Raw genomic sequence first — 17,217 nt, 5'->3', positions numbered from 1 at the left:
TTTGCAGCTCGCAATAGTGCAGAGTTATCTCAAAGAATGGGGCCACGGTGTTTCTGTATCTCTATTACATTGGTGCGGCTTCGGAACTTTTAAATATCTTGATATATCTCGAGAACTACGCTTCTGATCAAAAAATATCATAGAACATAAATTGTAGGAAACATAATTATCTACAAAAAACGTCTCTGAACATTTTGCCATAGCTCGCTTCGTTTCCGAGATATTTGCAGATTCAGCTCAAAGGAACTGGCCTGACGGACATATTTCGAGATATTTCTTCTTCTTGTTGTTCTTCCTCTGCACAGCAAAGTTGGAAGTGGCATTTGCAGCTCGCAATAGTGCAGAGTTATCTCAAAGAAAGGGGCCACGGTGTTTCTGTATCTCTATTATGTTGGTGCGGCTTCGGAACTTTTAAATATCTTGATATATCTCGAGAACTACGCATCTGATCAAAAAATATCATAGAACATAAAAAGTAGGAAACTTAATTCTCTACAAATAAGGTCTCTGAACATTTTGCCATAGCTCGGTTCGTTTCCGAGATATTTGCAGATTTATCTCAAGGGAAGGGGCCTGACGGACATATTTCGAGATATTTCTTCTTCTTGTTGTTCTTCTTCTGCACAGCTAAGCTGGAAGTGGCATTTGCAGCGCGCAATAGTGCAGAGTTATCTCAAAGAAAGGAGCCACGGTGTTTCTGTATCTCTATTATGTTACTGCGGCTTCGGAACTTTTAAATATCTCGATATATCTCGAAAACTACGCTTCTGATCAAAAAATATCATAGAAGGTAAATTGTAGGAAACATAATTCTCTAGAAAAAAGGTCTCTTAACATTTTGCCATAGCTCGCTTCGTTTCCGAGATATTTGCAGATTTATCTCAAGGGAAGGGGTCTGACGGACATATTTCGAGATATTTCTTCTTCTTGTTGTTCTTCTTCTGCACAGCTAAGCTGGAAGTGGCATTTGCAGCTCGCAATAGTGCAGAGTTATCTCAAAGAAAGGGGCCACCGTGTTTCTGTATCTCTATTATGTTGGTGCGGCTTCGGAATTTTTAAATATCTCGATATATCTCGAAAACTACGCTTCTGATCAAAAAATATCATAGAACATAAATTGTAGGAAACATAATTCTCTACAAAAAAGGTCTCTTAACATTTTGCCATAGCTCGCTTCGTTTCCGAGATATTTGCAGATTTATCTCAAGGGAAGGGGCCTGACGGACATATTTCGAGATATTTCTTCTTCTTGTTGTTCTTCTTCTGCACAGCTAAGCTGGAAGTGGCATTTGCAGCTCGCAATAGTGCAGAGTTATCTCAAAGAAAGGGGCCACGGTGTTTCTGTATCTCTATTATGTTGGTGCGGCTTCGGAACTTTTAAATATCTTGATATATCTCGAGAACTACGCATCTGATCAAATAATATCATAGAACATAAATTATAGGAAACATAATTCTCTACAAAAAAGGTCTCTTACCATTTTGCCATAGCTCGCTTCGTTTCCGAGATATATGCAGATTTATCTCAAGGGAAGGGGCCTGACGGACATATTTCGAGATATTTCTTCTTCTTGTTGTTCTTCTTCTGCACAGCTAAACTGGAAGTGGCATTTCCAGCTCGCAATAGTGCAGAGTTATCTGAAAGAAAGGGGCCACGGTGTTTCTGTATCTCTATTATGTTGGTGCGGCTTCGGAACTTTTAAATATCTTGATATATCTCGAGAACTACGCTTCTGATCAAAAAATGTCATAGAACATAAATTGTAGGAAACATAATTCTCTACAAAAAAGGTCTCTTAAGATTTTGCCATAGCTCGTTTCGTTTCCGAGATATTTGCAGATATATCTCAAGAGAAGGGGCCTGACGGACATATTTCGAGATATTTCTTCTTCTTGTTGTTCTTCTTCTGCACAGCTAAGCTGGAAGTGGCATTTGCAGCTCGCAATAGTGCAGAGTTATCTCAAAGCAAGGGGCCACGGTGTTTCTGTATCTCTATTATGTTGGTGCGGCTTCGGAACTTTTAAATATCTTGATATATCTCGAGAACTACGCATCTCATCAAATAATATCATAGAACATAAAAAGTAGGAAACTTAATTCTCTACAAATAAGGTCTCTTAACATTTTGCCATAGCTCGCTTCGTTTCCGAGATATTTGCAGATCTATCTCAAGAGAAGGGGCCTGACGGACATATTTCGAGATATTTCTTCTTCTTGTTGTTCTTCTTCTGCACAGCTAAGCTGGAAGTGGCATTTGCAGCTAGCAATAGTGCAGAGTTATCTCAAAGAAAGGGGCCACGGTGTTTCTGTATCTCTATTATGTTGGTGCGGCTTCGGAACTTTTAAATATCTCGATATATCTCGAAAACTACGCTTCTGATCAAAAAATATCATAGAACATAAATTGTAGGAAACATAATTCTCTACAAAAAAGGTCTCTTAAGATTTTGCCATAGCTCGTTTCGTTTCCGAAATATTTGCAGATATGTCTCAAGGGAAGGGGCCTGACGGACATATTTCGAGATATTTCTTCTTCTTGTTGTTCTTCTTCTGCACAGCTAAACTGGAAGTGGCATTTCCAGCTCGCAATAGTGCAGAGTTATCTCAAAGAAAGGGGCCACGGTGTTTCTGTATCTCTATTATGTTGGTGCGGCTTCGGAACTTTTAAATATCCTGATATATCTCGAGAACTACGCATCTGATCAAAAAATATCATAGAACATAAAAAGTATGTAACTTAATTCTCTACAAAAAAGGTCTCTTAATATTTTGCCATAGCTCGCTTCGTTTCCGAGATATTTGCAGATTTATCTCAAGGGAAGGGTCCTAACGGACATATTTCGAGATATTTCTTCTTCTTGTTGTTCTTCTTCTGCACAGCTAACCTGGAAGTGGCATTTCCAGCTCGCAATAGTGCAGAGTTATCCCGAAGAAAGGGGCCACGGTGTTTCTGTATCTCTATTATGTTTGTGCGGCTTCGGAACTTTTAAATATCTCGATATATCTCGAAAACTACGCTTCTGATCAAAAAATATCATAGAACATAAATTGTAGGAAACATAATTCTCTACAAAAAAGGTCTCTTACCATTTTGCCATAGCTCGCTTCGTTTCTGAGATATTTGCAGATTTATCTCAAGGGAAGGGTCCTAACGGACATATTTCGGGATATTTCTTCTTCTTGTTGTTCTTCTTCTGCACAGCTAAACTGGAAGTGGCATTTCTAGCTCGCAATAGTGCAGAGTTATTTCAAAGAAAGGGGCCACTGTGTTTCTGTATCTCTATTATGTTGGTGCGGCTTCGGAACTTTTAAATATCTTGATATATCTCGAGAACTACGCATCTGATCAAAAAATATCATAGAACATAAAAAGAAGGTAACTTAATTCTCTACAAAAAAGGTCTCTCAACATTTTGCCATAGCTCGCTTCGTTTCCGAGATATTTGCAGATTTATCTCAAGGGAAGGGTCCTAACGGACATATTTCGAGATATTTCTTCTTCTTGTTGTTCTTCTTCTGCACAGCTAACCTGGAAGTGGCATTTCCAGCTCGCAATAGTGCAGAGTTATCCCGAAGAAAGGGGCCACGGTGTTTCTGTATCTCTATTATGTTGGTGCGGCTTCGGAACTTTTAAATATCTCGATATATCTCGAAAACTACGCTTCTGATCAAAAAATATCATAGAACATAAATTGTAGGAAACATAATTCTCTACAAAAAAGGTCTCTCACCATTTTGCCATAGCTCGCTTCGTTTCTGAGATATTTGCACATTTATCTCAAGGGAAGGGTCCTGACGGACATATTTCGGGATATTTCTTCTTCTTGTTGTTCTTCTTCTGCACAGCTAAACTGGAAGTGGCATTTCTAGCTCGCAATAGTGCAGAGTTATCTCGAAGAAAGGGGCCACTTTGTTTCTGTATCTCTATTATGTTGGTGCGGCTTCGGAACTTTTAAATATCTTGATATATCTCGAGAACTACGCATCTGATCAAAAAACATCATAGAACATAAATTGTAGGAAACATAATTCTCTACAAAAAAGGTCTCTCACCATTTTTCCATAGCTCGCTTCGTTTCTGAGATATTTGCAGATTTATCTCAAGGGAAGGGTCCTGACGGACATATTTCGAGATATTTCTTCTTCTTGTTGTTCTTCTTCTGCACAGCTAAGCTGGAAGTGGCATTTGCAGCTCGCAATAGTGCAGAGTTACCTCAAAGAAAGGGGCCACGGTGTTTCTGTATCTCTATTATGTTGGTGCCGCTTCGGAACTTTTAAATATCTTGATATATCTCGAAAACTACGCTTCTGATCAAAAAATATCATAGAACATAAATTGTAGGAAACATAATTCTCTACAAAAAACGTCTCTTAACATTTTGCCATAGCTCGCTTCGTTTCCGAGATATTTGCAGATTTATCTCAAGGGAAGGGGCCTGACGGACATATTTCGAGATATTTCTTCTTCTTGTTGTTCTTCTTCTGCACAGCTATGCTGGAAGTGGCATTTGCAGCTCGCAATAGTGCAGAGTTATTTCAAAGAAAGGGGCCACGGTGTTTCTGTATCTCTATTATGTTGGTGCGGCTTCGGAACTTTTAAATATCTTGATATATCTCGAGAACTACGCATCTGATCAAAAAATATCATAGAACATAAAAAGTAGCAAACTTAATTCTCCACAAAAAAGGTCTCTCAACACTTTGCCATAGCTCGCTTCGTTTCCGAGATATTTGCAGATTTATCTCAAGGGAAGGGGCCTGACGGACATATTTCGAGATATTTCTTCTTCTTGTTGTTCTTCTTCTGCACAGCTAAGCTGGAAGTGGCATTTGCGGCTCGCACTAGTGCAGAGTTATCTCAAAGAAAGGGGCCACGGTGTTTCTGAATCTCTATTATGTTGGTGCGGCTTCGGAACTTTTAAATATCTCGATATATCTCGAAAACTACGCTTCTGATCAAAAAATATCATAGAACATAAAAAGTAGGAAACTTAATTCTCTACAAAAAAGGTCTCTTAACATTTTGCCATAGCTCCCTTCGTTTCCGAGATATTTGCAGATTTATCTCAAGGGAAGGGGCCTGACGGACATATTTCGAGATATTTCTTCTGCTTGTTGTTCTTCTTCTGCACAGCTAAGCTGGAAGTGGCATTTGCGGCTCGCACTAGTGCAGAGTTATCTCAAGGAAAGGGGCCACGGTGTTTCTGAATCTCTATTATGTTGGTGCGGCTTCGGAACTTTTAAATATCTCGATATATCTCGAAAACTACGCTTCTGATCAAAAAATATCATAGAATGTAAATTGTAGGAAACATAATTCTCTACAAAAAACGTCTCTTAACATTTTGCCATAGCTCGCTTCGTTTCCGAGATATTTGCAGATTTATCTCAAGGGAAGGGGCCTGACGGACATATTTCGAGATATTTCTTCTTCTTGTTGTTCTTCTTCTGCACAGCTATGCTGGAAGTGGCATTTGCAGCTCGCAATAGTGCAGAGTTATCTCAAAGAAAGGGGCCACGGTGTTTCTGTATCTCTATTATGTTGGTGCGGCTTCGGAACTTTTAAATATCTTGATATATCTCGAGAACTACGCATCTGATTAAAAAATATCATAGAACATAAATAGTAGGAAACTTAATTCTCTACAAAAAAGGTCTCTCAACATTTTGCCATAGCTCGCTTCGTTTCCGAGATATTTGCACATTTATCTCAAGGGAAGGGGCCTAACGGACATATTTCGAGATATTTCTTCTTCTTGTTGTTCTTCTTCTGCACAGCTAAGCTGGAAGTGGCATTTGCGGCTCGCACTAGTGCAGAGCTATCTCAAAGAAAGGGGCCACGGTGTTTCTGTATCTCTATTATGTTGGTGCAGCTTCGGAACTTTTAAATATCTTGATATATCTCGAGAACTACGCATCTGATCAAAAAATATCATGGAACATAAAAAGTAGAAAACTTAATTCTCTACAAAAAAGGTCTCTTAACATTTTGCCATAGCTCGCTTCGTTTCCGAGATATTTGCAGATTTATCTCAAGGGAAGGGGCCTGACGGACATATTTCGAGATATTTCTTCTTCTTGTTGTTCTTCTTCTGCACAGCGAAGCTGGAAGTGGCATTTGCAGCTCGCAATAGTGCAGAGTTATCTCAAAGAAAGGGGCCACGGTGTTTCTGTATCTCTATTATGTTGGTGCGGCTTCGGAACTTTTAAATATCTTGATATATCTCGAGAACTACGCATCTGATGAAAAAATATCATAGACAATAAATAGTAGGAAACTTAATTCTCTACAAAAAACATCTGTTAACATTTTGCCATAGCTCGCTTCGTTTCCGAGATATTTGCAGATTTATCTCAAGGGAAGGGGCCTGACGGACATATTTCGAGATATTTCTTCTTCTTGTTGTTCTTCTTCTGCACAGCTATGCTGGAAGTGGCATTTGCAGCTCGCAATAGTGCAGAGTTATCTCAAAGAAAGGGGCCACGGTGTTTCTGTATCTCTATTATGTTGGTGCGGCTTCGGAACTTTTAAATATCTTGATATATCTCGAGAACTACGCATCTGATCAAAAAATATCATAGAACATAAAAAGTAGCAAACTTAATTCTCCACAAAAAAGGTCTCTCAACATTTTGCCATAGCTCGCTTCGTTTCCGAGATATTTGCACATTTATCTCAAGGGAAGGGGCCTGACGGACATGTTTCGAGATATTTCTTCTTCTTGTTGTTCTTCTTCTGCACAGCTAAACTGGAAGTGGCATTTCCAGCTCGCAATAGTGCAGAGTTATCTCAAAGAAAGGGGCCACGGTGTTTCTGTATCTCTATTATGTTGGTGCAGCTTCGGAACTTTTAAATATCTTGATATATCTCGGGAACTACGCATCTGATCAAAAAATATCATAGAACATAAAAAGTAGGAAACTTAATTCTCTACAAAAAAGGTCTCTTAACATTTTGCGATAGCTCCCTTCGTTTCCGAGATATTTGCAGATTTATCTCAAGGGAAGGGGCCTGACGGACATATTTCGAGATATTTCTTCTGCTTGTTGTTCTTCTTCTGCACAGCTAAGCTGGAAGTGGCCTTTGCGGCTCGCACTAGTGCAGAGTTATCTCAAAGAAAGGGGCCACGGTGTTTCTGAATCTCTATTATGTTGGTGCGGCTTCGGAACTTTTAAATATCTCGATATATCTCGAAAACTACGCTTCTGATCAAAAAATATCATAGAATATAAATTGTAGGAAACATAATTCTCTACAAACAACGTCTCTTAACATTTTGCCATAGCTCGCTTCGTTTCCGAGATATTTGCAGATATATCTCAAGGGAAGGGGCCTGACGGACATATTTCGAGAAATTTCTTCTTCTTGTTGTTCTTCTTCTGCACAGCTATGCTGGAAGTGGCATTTGCAGTTCGCAATAGTGCAGAGTTATCTCAAAGAAAGGGGCCACGGTGTTTCTGTATCTCTATTATGTTGGTGCGGCTTCGGAACTTTTAAATATCTTGATATATCTCGAGAACTACGCATCTGATCAAAAAATATCATAGAACATGAAAAGTAGGAAACTTAATTCTCTACAAAAAAAGGTCTCTTAACATTTTGCGATAGCTCCCTTCGTTTCCGAGATATTTGCAGATTTATCTCAAGGGAAGGGGCCTGACGGACATATTTCGAGATATTTCTTCTGCTTGTTGTTCTTCTTCTGCACAGCTAAGCTGGAAGTGGCCTTTGCGGCTCGCACTAGTGCAGAGTTATCTCAAAGAAAGGGGCCACGGTGTTTCTGAATCTCTATTATGTTGGTGCGGCTTCGGAACTTTTAAATATCTCGATATATCTCGAAAACTACGCTTCTGATCAAAAAATATCATAGAATATAAATTGTAGGAAACATAATTCTCTACAAACAACGTCTCTTAACATTTTGCCATAGCTCGCTTCGTTTCCGAGATATTTGCAGATATATCTCAAGGGAAGGGGCCTGACGGACATATTTCGAGAAATTTCTTCTTCTTGTTGTTCTTCTTCTGCACAGCTATGCTGGAAGTGGCATTTGCAGTTCGCAATAGTGCAGAGTTATCTCAAAGAAAGGGGCCACGGTGTTTCTGTATCTCTATTATGTTGGTGCGGCTTCGGAACTTTTAAATATCTTGATATATCTCGAGAACTACGCATCTGATCAAAAAATATCATAGAACATGAAAAGTAGGAAACTTAATTCTCTACAAAAAAGGTCTCTTAACATTTTGCCATAGCTCGCTTCGTTTCCGAGATATTTGCAGATTTATCTCAAGGGAAGGGGCCTGACGGACATATTTCGAGATATTTCTTCTTCTTGTTGTTCTTCTTCTGCACAGCTAAGCTGGAAGTGGCACTTGCAGCTCGCAATAGTGCAGAGTTATCTCAAAGAAAGGGGCCACGGTGTTTCTGTATCTCTATTATGTTGGTGCGGCTTCGGAACTTTTAAATATCTTGATATATCTCGAGAACTACGCATCTGATCAAAAAATATCATGGAACATAAAAAGTAGAAAACTTAATTCTCTACAAAAAAGGTCTCTTAACATTCTGCCATAGCTCGCTTCGTTTCCGAGATATTTGCAGATTTATCTCAAGGGAAGGGGCCTGACGGACATATTTTGAGATATTTCTTCTTCTTGTTGTCCTTCTTCTGCACAGCTAAGCTGGAAGTGGCATTTGCGGCTCGCACTAGTGCAGAGTTATCTCAAAGAAAGGGGCCACGGTGTTTCTGTATCTCTATTATGTTGGTGCGGCTTCGGAACTTTTAAATATCTTGATATATCTCGAGATCTACGCAACTGATCAAAAAATATCATACTACATAAAAAGTAGGAAACTTAATTCTCTACAAGAAAGGTCTCTAAACATTTTGCCATAGCTCGCTTCGTTTCCGAGATATTTGCAGATTTATCTCAAGGGAAGGGGCCTGACGGACATATTTCGAGATATTTCTTCTTCTTGTTGTTCTTCTTCTGCACAGCTAAGCAGGAAGTGGCATTTGCGGCTCGCAATAGTGCAGAGTTATCTCAAGGAGAGGGGCCACGGTGTTTCTGTATCTCTATTATGTTGGTGCGGCTTCGGAACTTTTAAATATCTTGATATATCTCGAGAACTACGCATCTGATAAAAAAATATCATACTACATAAAATGTAGGAAACTTAATTCTCTACAAGAAAGGTCTCTAAACATTTTGCCATAGCTCGCTTCGTTTCCGAGATATTTGCAGATTTATCTCAAGGGAAGGGGCCCGACGGACATATTTCTAGATATTTCTTCTTCTTGTTGTTCTTCCTCTGCACAGCTAAGCTGGAAGTGACATTTGCAGCTCGCAATAGTGCAGAGTTATCTCAAAGAGAGGGGCCACGGTGTTTCTGTATCTCTATTATGTTGGTGCGGCTTCGGAACTTTTAAATATCTTGATATATCTCGAGAACTACGCATCTGATCAAAAAATACCATACAACATAAAAAGTAGGAAACTTAATTCTCTACAAAAAAGGTCTCTTAACATTTTGCCATAGCTCTCTTGGTTTCCGAGATATTTGCAGATTTATCTCAAGGGAAGGGGCCTGACGGACATATTTCGAGATATTTCTTCTTCTTGTTGTTCTTCTTCTGCACAGCTAAGCTCGAAGTGGCATTTGCAGCTCGCAATAGTGCAGAGTTATCTCAAAGAAAGGGGCCACGGTGTTTCTGTATCTCTATTATGTTGGTGCGGCTTCGGAACTTTTAAATATCTTGATATATCTCGAGAACTACGCATCTGATCAAAAAATATCATAGAACATAAAAAGTAGGAAACTTAATTCTCTACAAATAAGGTCTCTTAACATTTTGCCATAGCTCGGTTCGTTTCCGAGATATTTGCAGATTTATCTCAAGGGAAGGGGCCTGACGGACATATTTCGAGATATTTCTTCTTCTTGTTGTTCTTCTTCTGCACAGCTAAGCTGGAAGTGGCATTTGCAGCGCGCTATAGTGCAGAGTTATCTCAAAGAAAGGGGCCACGGTGTTTCTGTATCTCTATTATGTTGGTGCGGCTTCGGAACTTTTAAATATCTTGATATATCTCGAGAACTACGCATCTGATCAAAAAATATCATAGAACGTAAAAAGTAGGAAACTTAATTCTCTACAAAAAAGGTCTCTTAACATTTTGCCATAGCTCGCTTGGTTTCCGAGATATTTGCAGATTTATCTCAAGGGAAGGGGGCTGACGGACATATTTCGAGATATTTCTTCTTCTTGTTGTTCTTCTTCTGCACAGCTAAGCTCGAAGTGGCATTTGCAGCTCGCAATAGTGCAGAGTTATCTCAAAGAAAGGGGCCACGGTGTTTCTGTATCTCTATTATGTTGGTGCGGCTTCGGAACTTTTAAATATCTTGATATATCTCGAGAACTACGCATCTGATCAAAAAATATCATAGAACATAAAAAGTAGGAAACTTAATTCTCTACAAATAAGGTCTCTGAACATTTTGCCATAGCTCGGTTCGTTTCCGAGATATTTGCAGATTTATCTCAAGGGAAGGGGCCTGACGGACATATTTCGAGATATTTCTTCTTCTTGTTGTTCTTCTTCTGCACAGCTAAGCTGGAAGTGGCATTTGCAGCGCGCAATAGTGCAGAGTTATCTCAAAGAAAGGAGCCACGGTGTTTCTGTATCTCTATTATGTTACTGCGGCTTCGGAACTTTTAAATATCTCGATATATCTCGAAAACTACGCTTCTGATCAAAAAATATCATAGAAGGTAAATTGTAGGAAACATAATTCTCTAGAAAAAAGGTCTCTTAAGATTTTGCCATAGCTCGCTTCGTTTCCGAGATATTTCCAGATTTATCTCAAGGGAAGGGGCCTGACGGACATATTTCGAGATATTTCTTCTTCTTGTTGTTCTTCTTCTGCACAGCTAAGCTGGAAGTGGCATTTGCAGCTCGCAATAGTGCAGAGTTATCTCAAAGAAAGGGGCCACGGTGTTTCTGTATCTCTATTATGTTGGTGCGGCTTCGGAACTTTTAAATATCTTGATATATCTCGAGAACTACGCATCTGATCAAAAAATATCATAGAACATAAAAAGTAGGAAACTTAATTCTCTACAAAAAAGGTCTCTTAACATTTTGCCATAGCTCGGTTCGTTTCCGAGATATTTGCAGATTTATCTCAAGGGAAGGGGCCTGACGGACATATTTCGAGATACTTCTTCTTCTTGTTGTTCTTCTTCTGCATAGCTAAGCTGGAAGTGGCATTTGCAGCTCGCAATAGTGCAGAGTTATCTCAAAGAAAGGGGCCACGGTGTTTCTGTATCCCTATTATGTTGGTGCGGCTTCGGAACTTTTGAATACCTTAATATATCTCGAGAACTACGCATCTGATCAGAAAATATCATAGAACATAAATAGTAGGAAACTTAATTCTCTACAAAAAAGGTGTCTTAACGTTTTGCCATAGCTCGCATCGTATGCGAGATATTTGCAGATTTAGCTCAAGGGGAGGGGCCTGACGGACATATTCCGAGATATTTCTTGTTCTTGTTGTGCTTCTTCTGCACAGCTAAGCTGGAACTGGCATTTGCTGCTCGCAATAGTGCAGAGTTATCTCACAGAAAGGGGCCACGGTGTTTCTGTATCTCTATTATGTTGGTGCGGCTTCGGAACTTTTACATATCTTGATATATCTCGAGAACTACGCATCTGATCAAAAAATATCATAGAACATAAAAAGTAGGAAACTTAATTCTCTACAAAAAAGGTCTCTTATTATTTTCCCATAGCTGGCATCGTTTCCGAGATATTTGCAGATTTAGCTCAAGGGAAGGGGCCTGACGAACATATTCCGAGATATTTCTTCTTCTTGTTGTTCCTCTTCTGCACAGCTAAGCTGGAAGTGGCATTTGCAGCTCGCAAAAGTGCAGAGTTATGTCAAAGAAAGAGGCCACGGTGTTTCTGTACCTCTATTATTTTGGTGCAGCTTCGGAACTTTTAAATATCTTGATATATCTCGAGAACTACGCATCTGATCAAAAAATATCATAGAACATAAAAAGTAGGAAACCTAATTTTCTACAAAAGAGGTCTCTTAACATTTAGCCGTAGCTCGCTTCGTTTCCGAGATATTTGCACATTTATCTCAAGGGAAGGGGCCTGACGGACATATTTCGAAATATTTCTTCTTCTTGTTGTTCTTCTTCTGCACAGCTAAGCTGGAAGTGGCATTTGCAGCTCGCAATAGTGCAGCGTTATCTCAGAGAAAGAGGCCACGGTGTTTCTGTATCTCTATTATGTTGGTGCGGCTTCGGAACTTTTAAATATCTTGATATATCTCGAGAACTGCGCATCTGATCAAAAAATATCATAGAACATAAAAAGTAGGAAACTTAATGCTCTACAAAAAAGGTCTCTTAACATTTTGCCATAGCTCGCTTCTTTTCCGAGATATTTGCAGATTTATCTCAAGGGAAGGGGCCTAACGGACATATTTCGAGATATTTCTTCTTCTTGATGTTCTTCTTCTGCACAGCTAAACTGGAAGTGGCACTTCCAGCTCGCAATAGTGCAGAGTTATCTCAAAGAAAGGGGCCACGGTGTTTCTGTATCTCTATTATGTTGGTGCGGCTTCGGAACTTTTAAATATCTTGATATATCTCGAGAACTACGCATCTGATCAAAAAATATCATACTACATAAAAAGTAGGAAACTTAATTCTCTACAAGAAAGGTCTCTAAACATTTTGCCATAGCTCGCTTCGTTTCCGAGATATTTGCAGATTTATCTCAAGGGAAGGGGCCTGACGGACATATTTCTAGATATTTCTTCTTCTTGTTGTTCTTCTTCTGCACAGCTAAGCTGGAAGTGACATTTGCAGCTCGCAATAGTGCAGAGTTATCTCAAAGAGAGGGGCCACGGTGTTTCTGTATCTCTATTATGTTGGTGCGGCTTCGGAACTTTTAAATATCTTGATATATCTCGAGAACTACGCATCTGATCAAAAAATATCATACAACATAAAAAGTAGGAAACTTAATTCTCTACAAAAAAGGTCTCTTAACATTTTGCCATAGCTCACTTCGTTTCCGAGATATTTGCAGATTTATCTCAAGGGAAGGGGCCTGACGGACATATTTCGAGATATTTCTTCTTCTTGTTGTTCTTCTTCTGCACAGCTAAGCTGGAAGTGGCACTTGCAGCTCGCAATAGTGCAGAGTTATCTCAAAGAAAGGGGCCACGGTGTTTCTGTATCTCTATTATGTTGGTGCGGCTTCGGAACTTTTAAATATCTTGATATATCTCGAGAACTACGCATCTGATCAAAAAATATCATGGAACATAAAAAGTAGAAAACTTAATTCTCTACAAAAAAGGTCTCTTAACATTTTGCCATAGCTCGCTTCGTTTCCGAGATATTTGCAGATTTATCTCAAGGGAAGGGGCCTGACGGACATATTTCGAGATATTTCTTCTTCTTGTTGTTCTTCTTCTGCACAGCTAAGCAGGAAGTGGCATTTGCGGCTCGCAATAGTGCAGAGTTATCTCAAAGAGAGGGGCCACGGTGTTTCTGTATCTCTATTATGTTGGTGCGGCTTCGGAACTTTTAAATATCTCGATATATCTCGAAAACTACGCTTCTGATCAAAAAATATCATAGAAGAAAAATTGTAGGAAACATAATTCTCTACAAAAAAGGTCTCTTAACATTTTGCCATAGCTCGCTTCGTTTCCGAGATATTTGCAGATTTATCTCAAGGGAAGGGGCCTAACGGACATATTTCGAGATATTTCTTCTTCTTGTTGTTCTTCTTCTGCACAGCAAAACTGGAAGTGGCTTTTCCAGCTCGCAATAGTGCAGAGTTATCTCAAAGAAAGGGGCCACGGTGTTTCTGTATCTCTATTATGTTGGTGCGGCTTCGGAACTTTTAAATATCTTGATATATCTCGAGAACTACGCATCTGATCAAAAAATATCATAGAACATAAAAAGTAGGAAACTTAATTCTCTACAAATAAGGTCTCTTAACATTTTGCCATAGCTCGCTTCGTTTCCGAGATATTTGCAGATATATCTCAAGGGAAGGGGCCTCACGGACATATTTCGAGATATTTCTTCTTCTTGTTGTTCTTCTTCTGCACAGCTAAGCTGGAAGTGGCATTTGCAGCTCGCAATAGTGCAGAGATATCTCAAAGAAAGGGGCCACGGTGTTTCTGTATTTCTATTATGTTGGTGCGGCTTCGGAACTTTTAAATATCTTGATATATCTCGAGAACTACGCGTCTGATCAAAAAATATCATAGAACATAAATTGTAGGAAACATAATTCTCTACAAAAAAGGTCTCTTAACATTTTGCCATAGCTCGCTTCGTTTCCGAGATATTTGCAGATATATCTCAAGGGAAGGGGCCTGACGGACATATTTCGAGATATTTCTTCTTCTTGTTGTTCTTCTTCTGCACAGCTAAGCTGGAAGTGGCATTTGCAGCTCGCAATAGTGCAGAGTTATCTCAAAGAAAGGGGCCACGGTGTTTCTGTATCTTTATTATGTTGGTGCGGCTTCGGAACTTTTAAATATCTCGATATATCTCGAAAACTACGCTTCTGATCAAAAAATATCATACAACATAAAAAGTAGGAAACTTAATTCTCTACAAAAAAGGTCTCTCAACATTTTGCCATAGCTCGCTTCGTTTCCGAGATATTTGCAGATTCATCTCAAGGGAAGGGGTCTGACGGACATATTTCGAGATATTTCTTCTTCTTGTTGTTCTTCTTCTGCACATCTAAGCTCGAAGTGGCATTTACAGCTCGCAATAGTGCAGAGTTATCTCAAAGAAAGGGGCCACGGTGTTTCTGTATCTCTATTATATTGGTGCGGCTTCGGAACTTTTAAATATCTTGATATATCTCGAGAACTACGCATCTGATCAAAAACTATCATAGAACATGAAAAGTAGGAAACTTAATTCTCTACAAAAAAGGTCTCTTAACATTTTGCCATAGCTCTCTTCTTTTCCGAGATATTTGCAGATTTATCTCAAGGGAAGGGGCCTGACGGACATATTTCGAGATATTTCTTCTTCTTGTTGTTCTTCTTCTGCACAGCTAAGCTGGAAGTGGCATTTGCAGCTCGCAATAGAGCAGAGTTATCTCAAAGAAAGGGGCCACGGTGTTTCTGTATCTCTATTATGTTGGTGCGGCTTCGGAACTTTTAAATATCTTGATATATCTCGAGAACTACTCGTCTGATCAAAAAATATCATAGAACATAAAAAGTAGGAAACTAAATTCTCTACAAAAACTGTCTCTTAACATTTTGCCATAGCTCGCTTCGTTTCCGAGATATTTGCAGATATATCTCAGGGGAAGGGGCCTGACGGACAATTTCGAGATATTTCTTCTTCTTGTTGTTCTTCTTCTGCACAGCTAAGCTGGAAGTGGCATTAGCGGCTCGCACTAGTGCACAGTTATCTCAAAGAAAGGGGCCACGGTGTTTCTGTATCTCTATTATGTTGGTGCGTCTTCGGAACTTTTAAATATCTCGATATATCTCGAAAACTACGCTTCTGATCAAAAAATATCATAGAACATAAATTGTAGGAAACATAATTGTCTACAAAAAAGGTCTCTTAACATTTTGCCATAGCTCGCTTCGTTTCCGAGATATTTGCAGATTCAGCTCAAAGGAACTGGCCTGACGGACATATTTCGAGATATTTCTTCTTCTTGTTGTTCTTCCTCTGCACAGCTAAGCTGGAAGTGGCATTTGCAGCTCGCAATAGTGCAGAGTTATCTCAAAGAAAGGGGCCACGGTGTTTCTGTATCTCTATTATGTTGGTGCGGCTTCGGAACTTTTAAATATCTTGATATATCTCGAGAACTACGCGTCTGATCAAGAAATATCATAGAACATAAAAAGTAGGAAACTTAATTCTCTACAAAAAAGGTCTCTTAACATTTTGCCATAGCTCGCTTCGTTTCCGAGATATTTGCAGATTTATCTCAAGGGAAGGGGCCTAACGGACATATTTCGAGATATTTCTTCTTCTTGTTGTTCTTCTTCTGCACAGCTAAACTGGAAGTGGCATTTCCAGCTCGCAATAGTGCAGAGTTATCTCAAAGAAAGGGGCCACGGTGTTTCTGTATCTCTTATTATGTTGGTGCGGCTTCGGAACTTTTAAATATCTTGATATATCTCGAGAACTGCGCATCTGATCAAAAAATATCATAGAACATAAAAAGTAGGAAACTTAATTCTCTACAAAAAAGGTCTCTTAATATTTTGCCATAGCTCGCTTCGTTTCCGAGATATTTGCAGATTTATCTCAAGGGAAGGGGCCTAACGGACATATTTCGAGATATTTCTTCTTCTTGATGTTCTTCTTCTGCACAGCTAAACTGGAAGTGGCATTTCCAGCTCGCAATAGTGCAGAGTTATCTCAAAGAAAGGGGCCACGGTGTTTCTGTATCTCTATTATGTTGGTGCGGCTTCGGAACTTTTAAATATCTTGATATATCTCGAGAACTACGCATCTGATCAAAAAATATCATAGAACATAAAAAGTAGGAAACTTAATTCTCTACAAAAAAGGTCTCTTAACATTTTGCCATAGCTCGCTTCGTTTCCGAGATATTTGCAGATTTATCTCAAGGCAAGGGGCCTGACGGACATATTTCGAGATATTTCTTCTTCTTGTTGTTCTTCTTCTGCACAGCTAAGCTGGAAGTGGCATTTGCGGCTCGCACTAGTGCAGAGTTATCTCAAAGAAAGGGGCCACGGTGTTTCTGTATCTCTATTATGTTGGTGCGGCTTCGGAACTTTCAAATATCTTGATATATCTCGAGAACTACGCATCTGATCAAAGAATATCATAGAACATAAAAAGTAGGAAACTTAATTCTCTTCCAAAAATGTCTCTTAACATTTTGCCATAGCTCGCTTCGTTTCCGAGATATTTGCAGATTCATCTCAAGGGAAGGGGTCTGACGGACATATTTCGAGATATTTCTTCTTCTTGTTGTTCTTCTTCTGCACATCTAAGCTCGAAGTGGCATTTACAGCTCGCAATAGTGCAGAGTTATCTCAAACAAAGGGGCCACGGTGTTTCTGTATCTCTATTATGTTGGTGCGGCTTCGGAACTTTTAAATATCTTGATATATCTCGAGAACTACGCATCTGATCAAAAACTATCATAGAAGATGA

The sequence above is a fragment of the Osmia lignaria genome, unplaced genomic scaffold (assembly GCF_051020975.1).
Source record: "Osmia lignaria lignaria isolate PbOS001 unplaced genomic scaffold, iyOsmLign1 scaffold0002, whole genome shotgun sequence".
NCBI classification, from domain to species: domain Eukaryota; kingdom Metazoa; phylum Arthropoda; class Insecta; order Hymenoptera; family Megachilidae; genus Osmia; species Osmia lignaria.
The sequence above is the reverse complement of the archived record's forward strand: the minus strand, read 5'-3'. Positions refer to the sequence as shown.